Below are 16,469 nucleotides of genomic sequence, written 5' to 3'. Positions count from 1 at the left end.
TACTCCTACAGCTGCTCTTAGTCCTTTAAGAATGACTGAGTCAATTTGAACAACAAGCACTTCCTGTCCCCAGCATTTAAAAAAATACATTTCTGCTACAGGAATTGTTTTAATTAACACTCTCGGAAGGATAGTACATGCCCAATGTATTTCTCTGAAAATGTTTTCCCTCCACCTATTCTTCTGACATATTTTAGATTATTGTTTGCCATAGTACCCTGACCTCCAACTCTTTTGACTTCTATAGCAACATGATGATATCTAACAGGGTGATGAGATGCATGGTCTCATGCTGGATGAAATGCAGTTTGGATTCTGCTCTATTCTACTCTGACTCAAATCAGAACTGCTGTTAATGTTTTTTTTCAGGAACATTTTTATTTGCAAATGCTTCTGCTGGTCAGTATAGTCCTGTTCTGCCTCGCAGAAGGCATGTAAAATAAATACTGAAAGAATTTCAGATTTATCTGACAAGAAAGTGGTGCAATATCAATGAAATCTGCACAACCAATATTCTTCAGGACTATATATCTCAATGGAAAACAGTCAAGGTCTATAAAAGAGATCGTGGGCTGCATCTTGTACTCCATTTGCAATCTCATGAAGCATAGGAAAGACTCAAAGTGTCTTAAGTGTGATGATTCCCTTTACACATCTCACAGACATCAAATCAATTGACACTTTTGATGTCTTGCACTTAATCCCTTTTATAAACAGTAGCTCTTCTATCTGCATTGTGGTGAGGTACTTTGAAGCAGCTTGAGTAATTTGGACTCTGCTTCCATAGGTCAACTTATACTTACTTATAAATAAGAGTGATGGAAGGAAATGGAGCCTACAGAATACATTTAACTTTTTAAATGATACTGAAGACTTTTAAAATTATACCTTCTGCCTTTGATGCGATCACATTCTCAGATCCCTCACACTCATTATTAGTCTGCATTAAATTTGCACACGAAATGGCTGTGTGTGGCTATGCTTGTAGGGAAGGACACTTCTCTCACTGAAATATTTCAGTTTCTTAATTGACTGTAATAAGCAGCTGCTTCCAAGCTGTCTGCAGTTGTTCTTCACAGTCAGTCAGAACTATTGTCTTATAATGTCTGCATAATGTAAAGTTTTCATTTTTCTTCTACGTTCAACTCAATCACAATTTGCTGGAATTTGAGAAGTGTATGCTGATGGGATTTAAATAAGCCCCAGGAAATTTAAAGATTTATTAGCTGATGGCATCCAGATTACTGTAAATATGGTACAGAGGAAATGTTTGCTTTTCTTTGTTTTGATGTGGCCTTTGTTTTGTCACTGATTTTTTTTTTTTTTTAATGGAAAGTACAAGCAGCAACCCCCCTTTTCAAATATTATACCAATCAAGGAAGGCTCTAAGGCAAGTTCAGAAACACAAAGAGCACTTAGAAAGGACTCCAGTATTGCAGCTGATTGAGTAGCTCCCAAAAACTTGTGGATTCAAATATCTGAATTACGTACAATCCAGGTTAGGTCTTGGATGTTTGTTTTCCTATATCTTTAGCTTAAAGTTGGTATTTAAGTATTGTCCTGGACCTAAAGGCCTAAGTTCCACCTTAAGAAGAGACTTACAGGATTAATTTTCTCAGAGGAGACCAAATCAGTGTCTCCTACTGCCACACTCCAGGCATCTACAAGAAAAGCATAATAAGCAAATTTATGTAGGATTTTTGGGCTTATTCTTTGGTAATTTATGCTAAGAAGACTTCTGAACTGTACAGAGGGTTGATTTCTGAGATGGTGAATGTGCTTCTGAGATGTAGGCACTTGGATGTGATTCTGCAAATGGTAATGAATTTTTTGGAACTGCTTACTGATTATTGCAATTGTGCATGCAATAATTAGGTCATTAGATAATGAAACAATTAAACCTCAATTAGATAATGAAACATAGCTGCCTGTAATACTATTCCAGCACACAATACTATTAAGAAATAAATTAGTATTAAAGTGATGGATTAATCACAAAGTTTTCACACCATAAATGTTTTGCAGATTAAAATGCATTTTGCAGGAAACCATCCATAATGTAGCATAATAGTAAAATACTTTTGAAACAGAGCCATCAGTTATAAAGGGATTATTCTCTTTCTTAATATTAAATGTATAAATACTCGACTATTTCTCAAAAGGAGTAGGGACCCATGGGCCCACAATGTAGTTTGGAACTAGAGCCTCTGACAGTATTCTATATTTTTAATTTTATTTCTTAACCTGCCATAGAAAAAATATCAGATTGCTGACAAACAGCAGTATGCCTGAGAAGCAAAATTAATCCTGTCAGAGAAGATTGATTAAAATTTCCCTTTAAAATTAAAATTTTGGTTGTTCTTTTTTGGTTGTTCTTTAGTTTCCTTTAAAAATTAAAATTTTGGTTGTTCTTTTATTTACTGTGTTGTGAATGACAGTATAGCTCTGTTAACGAGTCACGAAAACTACTCAGTCTGATAAATGCAGTGAACAGCTACCATAAAAATACAAAAATACAGTAAAATAATAATGAAAAAAAGAGTGAAAAAATACCCAAAAAACAAGCACAAGAACCCCCCCCAAACTTAACTACTCCTTCTTTCATTAACTTGAGGTCTTCTGCAGTTTTTTAATCTTCTGATTTCAAACTCCTCATGATGTATCTGTTGACACCATCTTAGTACTAACTCTGCTGTAATACAGCCTGTGTTCAAATCTCTTCCCTCTAATTACTCATAAATAGCAGAGCCTTTCACTAATTTAACCTACAAACAAGGTATTAATTCACTTTGCTTAAGAAATAACTGTGTTTGAGCCTAGATGGTGGTTGGTACACAGTAGACTAACGGACACCTCTCTTATAGTCCATACGCATTCCAGCAAACTGTAAATTGCAGGGAACGATTTTTTTTTTTTTTAATCATCTGTGTGCAAGCGCTGGATTATCTTCTGTGGAAATGAATGGGATAGTTGCATTTGACTGATGGAACAATGCTTAATTTTAATAGGAGAAGATGTTTACCCCTGCTGAGTTCATGATACAGCACCTGCTGTTAAAGAGTGCTTTGTTCTTCATTCCACTTGAAGAAGCTCTAGATATGAAACAGTAAACTGCTGCTGAATGTTCCTCTGTGGTCCAAAATCAGACCAAAATATTGAAATTTTTGTAGACTGCTCCTAAAAATTACTTTTTTTTAGTGATTTAGACATCACTAAAAATAACCTAAGTTCTGTGCTAAGTGAGAGCTTATTGTCTTAATAATAGACAGTTTTGCTTCTTAAAGAAGTGTCCAAATTTCAGTTTTAATATGAGTTTTTTTCTGCTTACTCTAGGTTTTTATTCTTAGATATTTTTCTGGCTCTATATCACCACTTGCATATCAAGAGAGCACATTACTCCTCAGCCCTACCATTTGCTTTATGTCAGTACCCAAAAAAAAAGCCAAACTAAAATTACATGCCTGTTTTGATTTTGGTTATAAGAAGAAAGTGTATAAAAACTATAGAATGTAAATATAACATTACTGAAAAAAAAATGGTTTAGCCTGCTTGTTTTTCAAGCATGTTTGGTAGTGGAGCAGGCTACTGGAGGGATATAGCATGGTCTGCTTATTTGCAAGGTTTTCTTTTCTTTAAAAAATGGTAGTTTATCCTTTGTACCTGAAAATCTTCATATTTTAACTTCCTGGTTTAAATTTTCATTTTTCACCTGTCAGCAGGTGCTGAGCAATTGTATTGTGTGTCACTTGTGGCTTTTGGTTTTTATTTCTCTCGTTTTGTTGTCTCTTTGTTCATTACATGATGTTGCTGCTCTTGTTGGTTCATTTTCCTTCCATTATTAAACTGTTCAACTTTTCTTATCTCGACCCCCAGAATTTACCTTTTTTCCAGTTCTCCTTCTCAACCCATGGGCAGATGTGTGTGTGAATGAACATGGTACTTAGTTTCTGGCTGGAGTTACACCACAGCAGTATTATAAAGGATTGTTTTATCATTTTATCTCCTATGAAGTTATTGCCAGATTATGCACACTTCTCTTTTGCTGTATGAAGCTTGTTTTGTGCTTAATCAGCAAATGCTTAAGCTACTAAGCATTACTAAGATAATGAATTACACTTGTCATAAAATTTTGCAGTTTTTAAAAAATATTATTGTTATAATCAGAAAATTCTTCTACTTCTATCTCCAGACTGCTGTTACAAGAGTGCTAGCCTGTTTAGAGAGATCACAATTTATTTTTTATTGTATCTGAAATAATTTTCCCACTAAGACAAAATGGTACTTAACAAAAAAGGACAGACTTAGTGAACCTAGTTATTATCATTAACACATTTTTACACAGCTCTTTGTCCCCTAATGCCCAATTCACAACATCTAGATCAAGGGTAGTGCTGGAAACTACTTGCAGAATTGTTCATGTTTACCTGAATTTATCTATTTTGTTATAAAACTCAGATTGCAGAATCACAAACCCACAAATCCATAGAGTGGATGAAGTTGAAAGGAACCTCTGGAAGCCACCTCGTCCAACCCCCTGCTCAAGCAAAGTCACCTGTGGGAGGCTGGCTTTGATCACATTTAGATGGCTTTTGAATAACTCCAAGTATTCTTTAGAATAGTCTTCTCATCCTATCTGAGTGATCTGTGCCAGTGCTTGGTGACCTGTACAGTGGAAAAGGTTTTCCTGATGTTCAGACAACAACTCCTGTGTTTCAGCTTGTGCCCAGACCTTTCATTCACATGTGTGGATCATCTGATCCACAGTCCTGGATCAAAATGGAGCTGTAGTTGAAAGCACCATAAGCACCCTCTTGTTTAGACACTGTTCTAAACCAAGGAGAAATAATAATGTTGCTGCTGATTTGGCTGTTTTCTGCTCTGATCCTTGTCTCTGTATCTGCATATCCAAATCTAAACGCTTATTGGCTTACATTCCTTATTTCTGAACACTACAAAATCATCCAGCTCTTTATAGCTCGACAAAGGCCTGGAAAGTGATAATCTTTTCATTCAGAGAACCGAAGAAACTTGACCGTGGAAAAGGAAAATGTGAATTAATGAAGAATTAATACTGTTTCTCTGTTCTTCTCCTGTGCCCATCAGTATGTTGTACAAATAGGAAAAGATTGTTGTTAAACTGATTGCCTTTTCTGGCTTGGCAGCTCAGTGTTTAGGACCACAAACCAGATGTGCTTAGAGATTGTGTTGCATGTTTCCTAAGAGCTTCCCCTTTTTAAAAAATCCAGAATTAGAAATACTGAATTGTACTGTAGAATGCCTTAAAGTAAAAGTCAGAGTTTTATGTCAGCTGCTTTCCCTGTCTCAAGTCATTGAAAAAAGTGAAAGCACACAAACAAAAAAAACCCTCAAACCAAACAAACCTAAAACTCAGCAAAACCCCAAGAAGGGTTGGGTGCATGAAAAGGACAAGAACAAGTTTTTCTTCCATTCCAAAGATATACAGATATAATTGGCTGTGTTTCATCCTAATCATTAAGCCCTGTTCACTGGACAGCATGGCAAACCCTATGAGAGACAGTTTTTTGCTTGTTTTTGAAATCAGGCACTTAAAAAAAAATATCATTCAGACACTTGAAAAAAAATTATGCTGCTTTGCTGCAAAAGTGGCAGTGTGTCTGGACAGCCTCTTACAGTCCATTTATCAAAGTGCTCTTTGCTCTCATTTTGAGGCCAGCTTTGAGCAATACACAATTCTGACAATGTGAGAAACACTCAGGGGAGCAAAGAGCTTTGCACGAACAAAACTCTTGTGCTTTTGTTTTTTGTTTTTAGTTCTGGTACACGCTGTTCTGCACACGGAGCCTTTCCTTCCAGTGTCACTGAGAAGGAGAAAACTGAAATGAACAGCTATACACATTCAGAGAGCCCTTCACAAAAAGGTGCAGGAGAAATCAGAGGAGCTGAATACAGCTGTGGTTTCATCATGAGGAGGAAAATATGGTGAAAACAACAAAGCCTTGAAAGTGCAGAAAATACAGCTCTTAGGACAACTGGTGCCGGTCAGATAACTTTGTGAAGCCTATTTTGGAGGTGCTGTCATTACAACTGCATAAGAAAAAAAACAAGTTAGGACTAGATATTGATCTTTGATGTACCAGTGTTACTGCAGTCGTGAGTAGTTGATTTGAAATTACTTGCAAGGCTGCATGGGTTCACAGCACGAAAATAGAGAGCTTCCCTTGGTGAACCACAAACTTGTGGAAGCCAGGAAATTTCATTTACTTATATGATACTGATATATAAGTATAAATTTAGGTTAGATATTAGGAAGAAATTCTTCCCTGTGGGGGTGGTGAGGCCCTGGCATAGAGTGCCCAGAGTAGCTGTGGCCGCATTCCTGGAAGTGTCCAAGGCCAGGCTGGAGAGGGTTTGGAGCACCCTGGGATGGTAGATGTCCCTGCCCATGGCAGGGTGTGGAATTGGATGAACTTTAAGGTCCCTTCCAACCCAAACTGTTCTTTGATTCTATGACATATATATGCTTAAACATCACTGTAGATACAATGCTCAAAACCTTTGGGCTATCCAGGAGTTTTTCTTGGTAGTCATCTAAACCTGAAGAGGTTGGTGAACTCTCTTTTTTCTGAGTTGCTTTTCCTTTGCTAAAGTCTGAGAATTCACATCAGCACAGGTGCAATGGTTTTTTCTGGCAAATCATTTAGATTTTCCTGCTCATCCTGCAAGCCGTGCTTTATTGAGGGCTTTAATATAAGCTTGAAGAAGACATTATTTTCCTGACTTGCAGTGTGTTCATCTTGGCTTCTTGTTTAGAATAGCTGTGTATGGAAATGGATTAATCACCTGCAGCTCACCCTGCTCCCACATTTCGCCTCCAGCATCATCAGCAAGCAGCTGCCATGTACAAAGTCTGCCTGACAGGCTGGGGTAGGTAAGTTTGAAAGAAAGATCTGACACTTGAGACAGGAAGGGCACATTGCACACTTTTGTGATTCTTCACAGTAAACCTGTGTAATGTTACCACTAAATGCTTCTATGGACTGCAGAGGGAAAGAGAATTCAACCTTGTATGCACCAATTTCCTTCTTTCGGTATACAGTGCTACATAATGGGATGAAGAAAGATGAGGTTGTGTGTGACTCATAGTAAAAAGGTTTTAAAATCATGGGGATTTGGGTAGTTAGAAGGAAAATTAAGCTTAGTAGGCCTTGGGAAAATACCCTGGGAAAGTATAGGCCTTGTACTTGCTAGAACTGCACCTGTGTAGCTAGTATATGATATATAATTGTTAGATGTGATGATTGTTTAGTAATTAGATACATTTACTGTTTAATCATAAGAATAATCATGAGAAACTGTGGTCAGGGGCTTGAGAAAGATCACAAGAAACTCATGCTTGAAAAAGGTCAATGTATACAATAGAACAATACAAGTTTAATAATTAATATGTAAGTTATATAATGATAGAATATAAAGTACATTCAGCTCAAAAGCCATGTCGGAGTCAGATTTGGGTCTGTACCCCTGATTCCCTGAGCTCTTCAATAAAAGCACCTGCATATAATCATATTCCATGATTGTGTGTGTTCCTGAACACGACTAACATGACTGCTGAGCCAAGATTAGAGAAATTGCTGTCTGATGTTTAAGAAAACTAAATTTCCCCAAATTCTCAGTGTAAGTGTGCAACCTACAACAACTGGAGGGTCAACTTCACCTGCAACAGTGCAAGTTTTATGAAAAGTGAGAAAAAGGTAGTTGTATGACCTTCATGTCTTTAGATATATTTTTCAATATTTTTTTTTCTCTATGAATGCCAGACATTTCCCACCCAGAATGACTCAATTTTCCTTTTTATAGCTATCCCCCCAAGAGCAGAACCCCTCACCTAAGCCTTTTTTTTCTTTTCTCATCAGTCAGTGGATCAACAGGAATTAATTTTTCAAAGGTCAGGTGGCAGAATTCTTTTTCTACTTCAGCTGGCTTTCCATTTCTTCCTGTTGTGTTCGTAACACTTTGCAACTGATCCAGGTCAGGGCTTATTTGATGATTTGACTAGCAGTTCAAGCCAGAGAAAGTCCAGGTCAGCTGTAGCTTGAGCAGGAGTTGCAAGGGTGTTAACTTTGTTAAAATGCCAAAATCCAGTTTAACATTTCCCATTTGAGTGGTACTTTGCAGTGTAAAACAATCAGCTGCAATAATCAAGCAGAGGGAAGTGAGTGCCATTTTCTCAGATGTATTTTTTCCCTTTCTATTTTTAACTGGACAGTCTTACAAGCAATCTTTTATTTTAAGAATAATTTAAGAAGGAGAGCCTATAGCCTGCACAATCAGAAAAAGCTGGGAGAGTGATTTTACCTCTTCCAGTTTTATTTCTCTTCATCTGTGCCTCATGCTTAAGGCTACCAAACTGTAACTACCCAGGTTCTTTGGATCAGTGAGCAAGTACTGTCCTGAGGTGGGATATTAAAGGGAATTTTGAAGAGGGATCATAGATTTCCAGCTGTGCTTCTGTCTCTGGGTATATGTACTGGTTCATGTAATAGGAAATGGGGTGAATCAGATTTACTTTATATCAACAGCTCAAAATATGCTATGCTAGAACTCTGATTTCACGAAAAATAATGCTTTTCTAATGGTTTGAGCCAAAATCTCATTAAAAGAGTATGAAAAACTGCTATCCTTCAGTTTTATTCTTTCTCCCTCTCCATTCATAGTCATGATGTATAGGATCTTGCAGAAAATAATTAGGGATATCCAACCCCTTAAATAGAAATTGTCTTCTTATTATGTGGACCAAGGTGTGGGTCATCTGCTCTTTCATAATATGGACAGCATTAGAGCTGCCAGGCAGAATACTCAAAGCAAAAAAGCTAATTGAGAAAGACACAAATATTCTTAAATTAAACCAGACCATCGCTAGCGATTACTAAATAAAATAGTCAAATTTCTCATTACCCAAAACTGAATTGAGTGAGCTGGAGTGCAAACTTTAAGATGTTTTCTGCCAGTGTATGGAGATCTTTCATAAAAAATTTCTTTGCTGGCTTCTCTCTCTATCCCTTTGCTTCCACTCGTTCAGTGGATCCTCAGAGTCCTAATGACGTAGTAACAATTCTAAGTTTCTTTGTAATGAAACTGATGAAGAGGTTTTAACTTTAAAATAGGTTTTAACTTCTGTGGTTTTCTTGCTTATCCAGTGTCTGACATGATATCCAAAGTCAGAGGCTATCATGTCAAGACCTTGAAGAGAGTGATTGCTCTCTAGCTATTTTCTGTTATGTTTTGCACAAAGTCAGTAAGCCTTTAATAGATTGAAAACATTCCTCAGAAGAAAACTGGGTATTGTGAAGAGGCAATTTGTGAAATATCCTGTAAGACTGATATATAATTCTGATGCTGAGGATTAGGTAACTCAGAAAAGGCAATATGATTCATTCTGGATTTGTTTTCTCTGTGTATGAGTACAGAATACTTATTTTTTTTGTGTGTGATAGTGACAGAAGTGTAACGATAAGCTGAAAGATGGTGTGAGATATTCATGATGCTCATGCACAGGGATACAAGTGGTGGTGTCAGTCAGTGGCATTTTTGTGAAGTGTTACTGCATGCCCTGTAATCATGCTTGCTCCACACAGAAAGATGTGATATTTCTGAAAAGGAGCTACATCTTTTGCTCAGATTTTACCACCTTTATACTGCATAGAGCAGGTTTTTTTGTTTGTTTGTTTGTTTTGTTTTGTTTTGTTTTGTTTTCATACTAGATTTGCCTGAAAACAAAATTCTCCTGTGTAGGGTCATAGAATAGTCTGTGGTTTCCATGAGTTTCTTTGGTCTAGAGGGGAGTTTTAGTGTATTTACCTGCAAATACACTAAAAATTCAGATGGAAAGGCAACAGGATAATAAAAAGTGTTACTGTCTCTGACTCTGCAGCGTGACTGTGCCAGGGAAGACATCAGGAACTGAAATCTCTGCTGGCCAACACAGTGATGGATGGCCTTGCAAAGCTTTGCTGACAGTGGCAGGACAGACCATCAGCAAAGAGCTGCACAAAGCAGTTACAGGCAAAACATTTTAAATAGAATTCAATGTAGATGAAATACAGCAATGGAAGCGTGAAAAGAACAACCCTGACCTCACCTATAGAGAGAGAGGTTGTACTACTGAAGAACAAAAACATGGAGTTGCAACAGCTGCTGGCACAAAATAACTGCCCTCAGAAAATATCAAAAAAGTGAATTAATTAGAAGTTATGAGGAGAGGGAGAATAAAAGAATGCTGCTATTTCATGTATGACATACTCAGATCTTGGATACTTCAAGCCACTCCATTCTCTTCCACCTCAAAAGAGATATATTTTAACAGAAAAAGATTGTGATAATGGCAGCAGACGAGATCAGAAATAAAAAGCTGTTGAATGGATTAGAACTATCCAGCCTGAAGAGGGCAGCAGAAAACCACCAACTTTAAGAAAGGGCTGCCCTGTGCCCCTCTCAGAGGAGAGAACTCTGGAGGGAAGGATGGAAGCTAAGCCTGGGAGACGGGGAAGGAGAGATGGTTTAGTGTTTGCTTTTCACTGCCCAAATCTGCACTTTTTGGCAGTAAAATAAACTAATGCTTCTCAACGTGAGTCAACTGTGCTCATAACAGTAACAGGTCACGAATATCCCTGTCTTTATCATGATGTATGAGCTTTATAATCTGGTTTTAGTCTCTGTATTTTCTGCCCAGGACCACTGAGTGCAGGTGCTCTGGCCAAGGCTGACACACAAAAGGGGCTTCTGCATCTCTTGAATCAGCAACACTTAAGAAGTCAAGGCAGTATGGAGGAAAAGGGAAGATATATCTCTATTATACATCTACTGTCAGGGTTGACAGTTGCTCCACTGGGTCTCATACTCTTAAAATCAATTATGTTAACACAAAATAGTTTTGTCTGAAACTCTCTAGGAGAGGTTTGTCAGTGAGCAATGGGATGTTTTCAAGATTGTTTGAAAGTTCAGCTCTGTTAGGTAAAAATTACCTGCAAATAAAAATCAGGTCCTTTATTTTTTCAATACTTAAAATGTGTTTTTTATGCTTCATTGAGCTTCTTCAGTAACTGGCACACTTTGCCAAATAAAGTACTCAGAATGGATTTTCAGGTGGGCTATTTTAAAAAACAATTACCCTCCATAACGCTAGTTTTATGAAAATATTATTATCTTTACGTATTATTCATAATGAATTACAAATTCAGGCCTCCCTTCAGGACAGAGGAATTAATTGTACATTCATCATCATATAAATGAAGCAATGTAGTGTGGCTTTGTGGCTTAGTTGTTTTTCTGAAATATCTGTTTTAAGAGGCCTTGGGCAAAGAAATGTTCAAATATTTATCCTTTAATTATAAAAAATAAAGCACAAAGAGGAATGCATAACTAATTTTATAGACTTGAATTAATTTAAAATAATTTGTGTGGGAACTGATAGCCTTGGCAAACAGCTAATAAAACCAGTGGGAACCATCTTGTACACTGCTATTTACATTTACTTGGAAACATGTAATTATTATTCTTTTCTTAATGGAGCTCTCTTCTGGCAAGATTAAGGCTGGGACAATGTCATAGAAAACATTTAAATAACTTGAAGTCTACCTTAATTTCAGTAGCATGACTGTGAGATTTCCATGGATTGGTCCATTTTAAGCAGAAAAATATTTTTTTGCTTCAAGCTTACAATATGAATTGTTTTTGGGTTTTTTGCAGGATGTGCTGCAGAGCCCAGTAAATTGTGACAATGGATGACATCCACTTACAGGTAATGAAAGCTACCAACAACTCTTGCATGGTCCTCAGGGAAGTCTGAGGGAAACTTGGGAAAGCTTTATTGCACACTCAAGAAAACAGTGATTAGGTATTGTAGATGTTTTATTTTCTTGTATTTTTAGCTTTCCCCTATTGTTTTAAGTATGGAGAGTTTAGCTGTGTGATTCATTGTTCACAGGTGGGAAGAGTACCAAACAGATGTGTTTAGCTCAGTTTCCCTCTACTTCTTGCCAGAAGGCTTGTGCCTGAGACTACCCTCACAATTCCCACTTTGCTGCCATGATGGCCAGGAAGCTCCCTCCAGCATGTGACCAACACATAAATGTGTAAATGCAGGCTCATCTCCTGGATATGTATTGAAACTTAATGTAGGTGTAGTTAAAGTCAAAATGTCTTAAATATAAAAGGATTAATATTAAAAGATTAATATAAAAAAGATTTCACAACTTCTGCTCTTTTAACTTTTGCAATAGCTGACATAAGTGAATTTCCTTTAATGTCAAACTTCTGTACCAGAGTAGCCTCCAGAGGGTGAAGTAATGGGCAAGGGCATGTGTCAGACAACATGAATTTAAATGGGGAAAAAACTAACAAACACAAACCTAAGAAACCTAACTGAGGCCTTCCCAGAGCTATTCCTCAGGCTAGATGACATAACCTTGTGTTCAATCAGTATAATTTTGAGGCTTGTCTTTTTTTGTGGATTATTAATATAAGTAAAAAATCTTGATAAAATGTACATAATTAACATTTTAAAGTTGTGAGGACCTTCAAACAAAAATGAAAGAAGAATAAGACATTGTTTGAGACTCAGGTATCCTAAGATACCTTTACTCTGGAAGACAACCGTGGAATTTCACAGGAGCTTGGAGCCTTCTGTTGGACCACAGATGAGTACAAAACAACCTTTGCTCCAAACTACTGCCAGGTTAGAGGGCTGAAAAAAAGTTCAAGTATTTACCTAATCACAATGTCTATTAGAGTGGATTTCTCAGCCAGATTAGGTCTCTACGCTTTATGTCCAACATGAGAAAAAGTGAAGCATCTCAGAGGAATCAGTCCTGAGCTGACCACTCAGGTTTTGACTGGAGGTCCCCTCCAATTCCAGTGGTGCAAAAAACCAAGGGTTTTTTTATTGCTATGTTGTGTTGCTTTTATGTTGAGAAAAACTTTACAAAAGACCTGAAGTGTTTTGAAATTAGGACTCTCCAATGTTAGTGGAATATGGGCATTTATGTGCTTTGCTACTGAGCATTACTGAAGTTGTCTTATAGTCAGATCATTTTTCAGCACCAAAAACTTAATCCCATGTTAACATGACTATGTTGAAAATATGGAATGCCTTGAATTAGGCCTTCAGCACCAGAAAATATTGAACATCTTTCTCATTTTCAAAGTCTGCTCAGGACATCCCAAAAGCTGAGGTGTGTCCAGAACCTGACTGCTTCAAGGAAGATACAGACATAGCAGCATTTTTATGTCTCTAATATTCTAGCACATTAATGAGTTGCAGTTCTTAATGTTTGTTACCAGATATCTCCTGTGCAGGCAGCAAACTGCATTTTCATAAATGATGAACTCAGGCCCAGCATTTTAGTTGAGGTCATTCTGGCTTGGGATCTGAATTCAGGTTTGCAGTCACAGGTTATTGCTGGGGTCACTTGGCAATCCTCTATCCTGAGAAAATAAATATTTTAGCTTAGTTAAGAAATAAGTGAACACAACACAAAACCAACTTTCTGAGCTAGACATCAGGAGAGACTTCATTACAATCTTAATAAATAAGCCCAATTCCACTGCATCCTTATTTTGAAGGAGCTGTTTATATGCTGAACAAGTACGGTAAATCCTATCTCCTTTGGGTTTTTGACTCTGTACCTGTCAGCACAATTTGATAGGTGTTTCCCAGAGGAGTTAAAAAACAACAGTGTGCATGAAGGGAGATTATCTGGAGTGTAATGAATCTGTCGACTACAACAAGCCCCATCCATCACTGTTATACAGAGAAGTTGGCATGATCTGAAGATCTGCCATCTTCTGAAGCAGACCTTCCAGCCCCCTGAGTTCACCCTGTTTGTTCTTACACGCTTTTTGAAAAGGTTATCTTTGATTTTGGCAGGCTTACCTTTCTGGTCTGTTTACTTACATCTGACTAGTGAAATTACAGCATAGCAGGAGGTCCTCTACATGAGTAGGCATCAAATGAGAAGAGCAAACACTCTTCCAGCAGCATTTTGGAGAATACTTAATGCTGTTTTCTGCACATTAATTATGGAAACACAAACAGTAGTGGCAAACAAATACATTTCAAAAACAACCTCTGTGCTGTGTCAATACCCAGCTTGCCTTCAACTGGAACAGTGTCTAGGTAAATCTGACCACCTAGAAGAGAGTGGAATGAAAATTCAGGTTACTTACATTTTAATGTGTCTTAGACCAGCTTGCCCCACACATTAATTGCAGGGTTAGAGAGGTTTGTGTTCCATTACCAGGAGCAGATTTAAAAAGTGATGTGTGGCCATACTCTCTGCTTCCTCTTGAGATTAGAGTTTTTTATTGAAACCCTAACAAATATCTTAGTAAACACTGACAAATATATAGTGACCTTAGTAAAGACTAATACTTGCTCCTGTGCAGGGGGAAGGAGAGCCTTCTTTAGCTGATGGGAAAGCAGAACTATATCCTGCTTCAGCTGAAGCTTAAGCTGCTCAATTGGGCAGGCTGTAATACCAAAGTGTGGCTAGGAGCTTGTAACAAATGCCATTTAGGCTTGAGTTTAAAGAAATGAGCTTTCACCTCTAATTTTCTTCCCCCTGTGGTGCTGCACAGAGGACTTTTGCTTTACAGAGCAATTAGGCACTATAATTACTCTGAACAATGCTTCAGTGGCATCTACAGACTGGCTTTGCACTGTGGTTTGATTTTTTTATTATTTATTTTTACATTAGTGTTCTATCTTCCAATTGGTCCGTGCCCTTAGATTTGAATACACATTCTCTACAACTTCTAAAAATTCTTTTATACCTTTCAGAGCATAAACACCTCTAAAAGTTGAAAAGCAAGGTGTTGTTTTGTTGAAGTCTTTGCTGAATGGCTCACTTCTAGGGAATACTGGCTTTCCAGTTGCTGGTGTAAGGAGTCCCAGGTTTCTATAGTATGGCATATTATAATTATAATTATAATTAATTATAATTATGAGAGGTCACATGATCATCAGGGTTTTTCAAAAACACCCATTTATTTCCTGCTTAGGAAAGACTTTTATCGGGTAAAAATTGGTTTTTCACTTCTATTGAGTTATTGCATCTGGTGGGACCAGGATTTCTCTCTATATCTGAAAACAAAAATAAAATTGCTGGAGGTTGCAATGCATGGCAATGATTGAATTGATCCAGGGGCCTGCTAACTTCTTTCTTTTCAGAGCTGGTTGGCTGGATTCTCCTCTTGAAGTGGTCTGGGGTGGGTTTCCACACTCTTCTGAAGAACTGGATTAATACACCCCTGTTGGATCCATGCACAGTGCCCTTTGCTCTGTCATGGTGATGTTTCCATCCAAAATTTGGCAGTGGTCTTTGGACAGGAGGAAACAGAGAATACTATGCTTGCTTTCCTCAGAAAAGGCAGGAAAGCAGGAGGAGCTGTTCATCCTCCACTTTGTATATTTCCTTTATTTTCTAAATGTCTCCTTTAACTGCAGCATAAATGGCTAGAATAAAAAGAGGATTTATTCTAATTACACTGAAAACATATGTATGTAGCACTATTATCATTTCCCTGTTGGCATGAGGGCACTGGAGCCTTCAGACAGAGATAAAACTTATGCTCAGAACCTGAAAAAGTCCTTCCTATGCTGCAGGAGCATCTTAAGCAAGGCTGTTATCAATTGTCACCACCAGTATGTTCCTCCTGGGAGCACCACAGCAACTGTGCCTTTGGGACAGCAATGCAGTTATATGATGAGCCTTGTGGTATCCTAAATTCTCTGCTCAGGAACCTCCTTCAGCTTGAACTATCCCATACAAGTATTCCAGTCATATCTGGGAGGTGACTCCAGCTGCTCCATGTTGTGGTAGAAGGGTTCAGTGATGCTGGGATGGGTGGGCTTGCATGGGTAGGTTTTTGGCTGCTCTTTCAGTTGTTTTTCTTTATTTCAAAGACAAAAGAAACAAAAGCTAACTTCTTTTCTTTCCTTTCTTGAAGGCAGGCAAAAGATGCCTCTTGGATTATTCCTTCAAATAGTGGACAAATAATTCAAAGTAGAACAAATTGTAGGCAAGGAGTAAGGATCACTTCTTATACACAGTACTTAAATTTTTGCCAAGAAGCTCTGTTTCTGGTAAGTGGGATTAATTCTTTCTTGCTGACAGAACTAGGACTGCAGGTATCTTTCATACCACCTGGAGAAAAAAGATATGAGAAGAAATCATTGTGATAATTTAGATCACGCCAGACCTGGCTAGTGGGGCAAGAGATGGGACAAAGTAGTGCAGACCAGAGGAAGAGCTACACCTGTTTGAAACCATCTGGTGATATCTGCAGGCAGCAGGACAAAGATGTCTGTAGCACTGCTTTCTCTGTAGCACTCTTTCACTGTTGGGGGACTTCTGATTCAAGCAGCATGGCAGCCTACCTCCTTATTTTGGGAAGCATCCTCTGTCAGATATGTTGGTGAATGAGAAATC

Source organism: Vidua chalybeata, chromosome Z, assembly GCF_026979565.1.
Source record: "Vidua chalybeata isolate OUT-0048 chromosome Z, bVidCha1 merged haplotype, whole genome shotgun sequence".
Taxonomy (NCBI): domain Eukaryota; kingdom Metazoa; phylum Chordata; class Aves; order Passeriformes; family Viduidae; genus Vidua; species Vidua chalybeata.
This window is presented reverse-complemented; position numbering follows the sequence as displayed.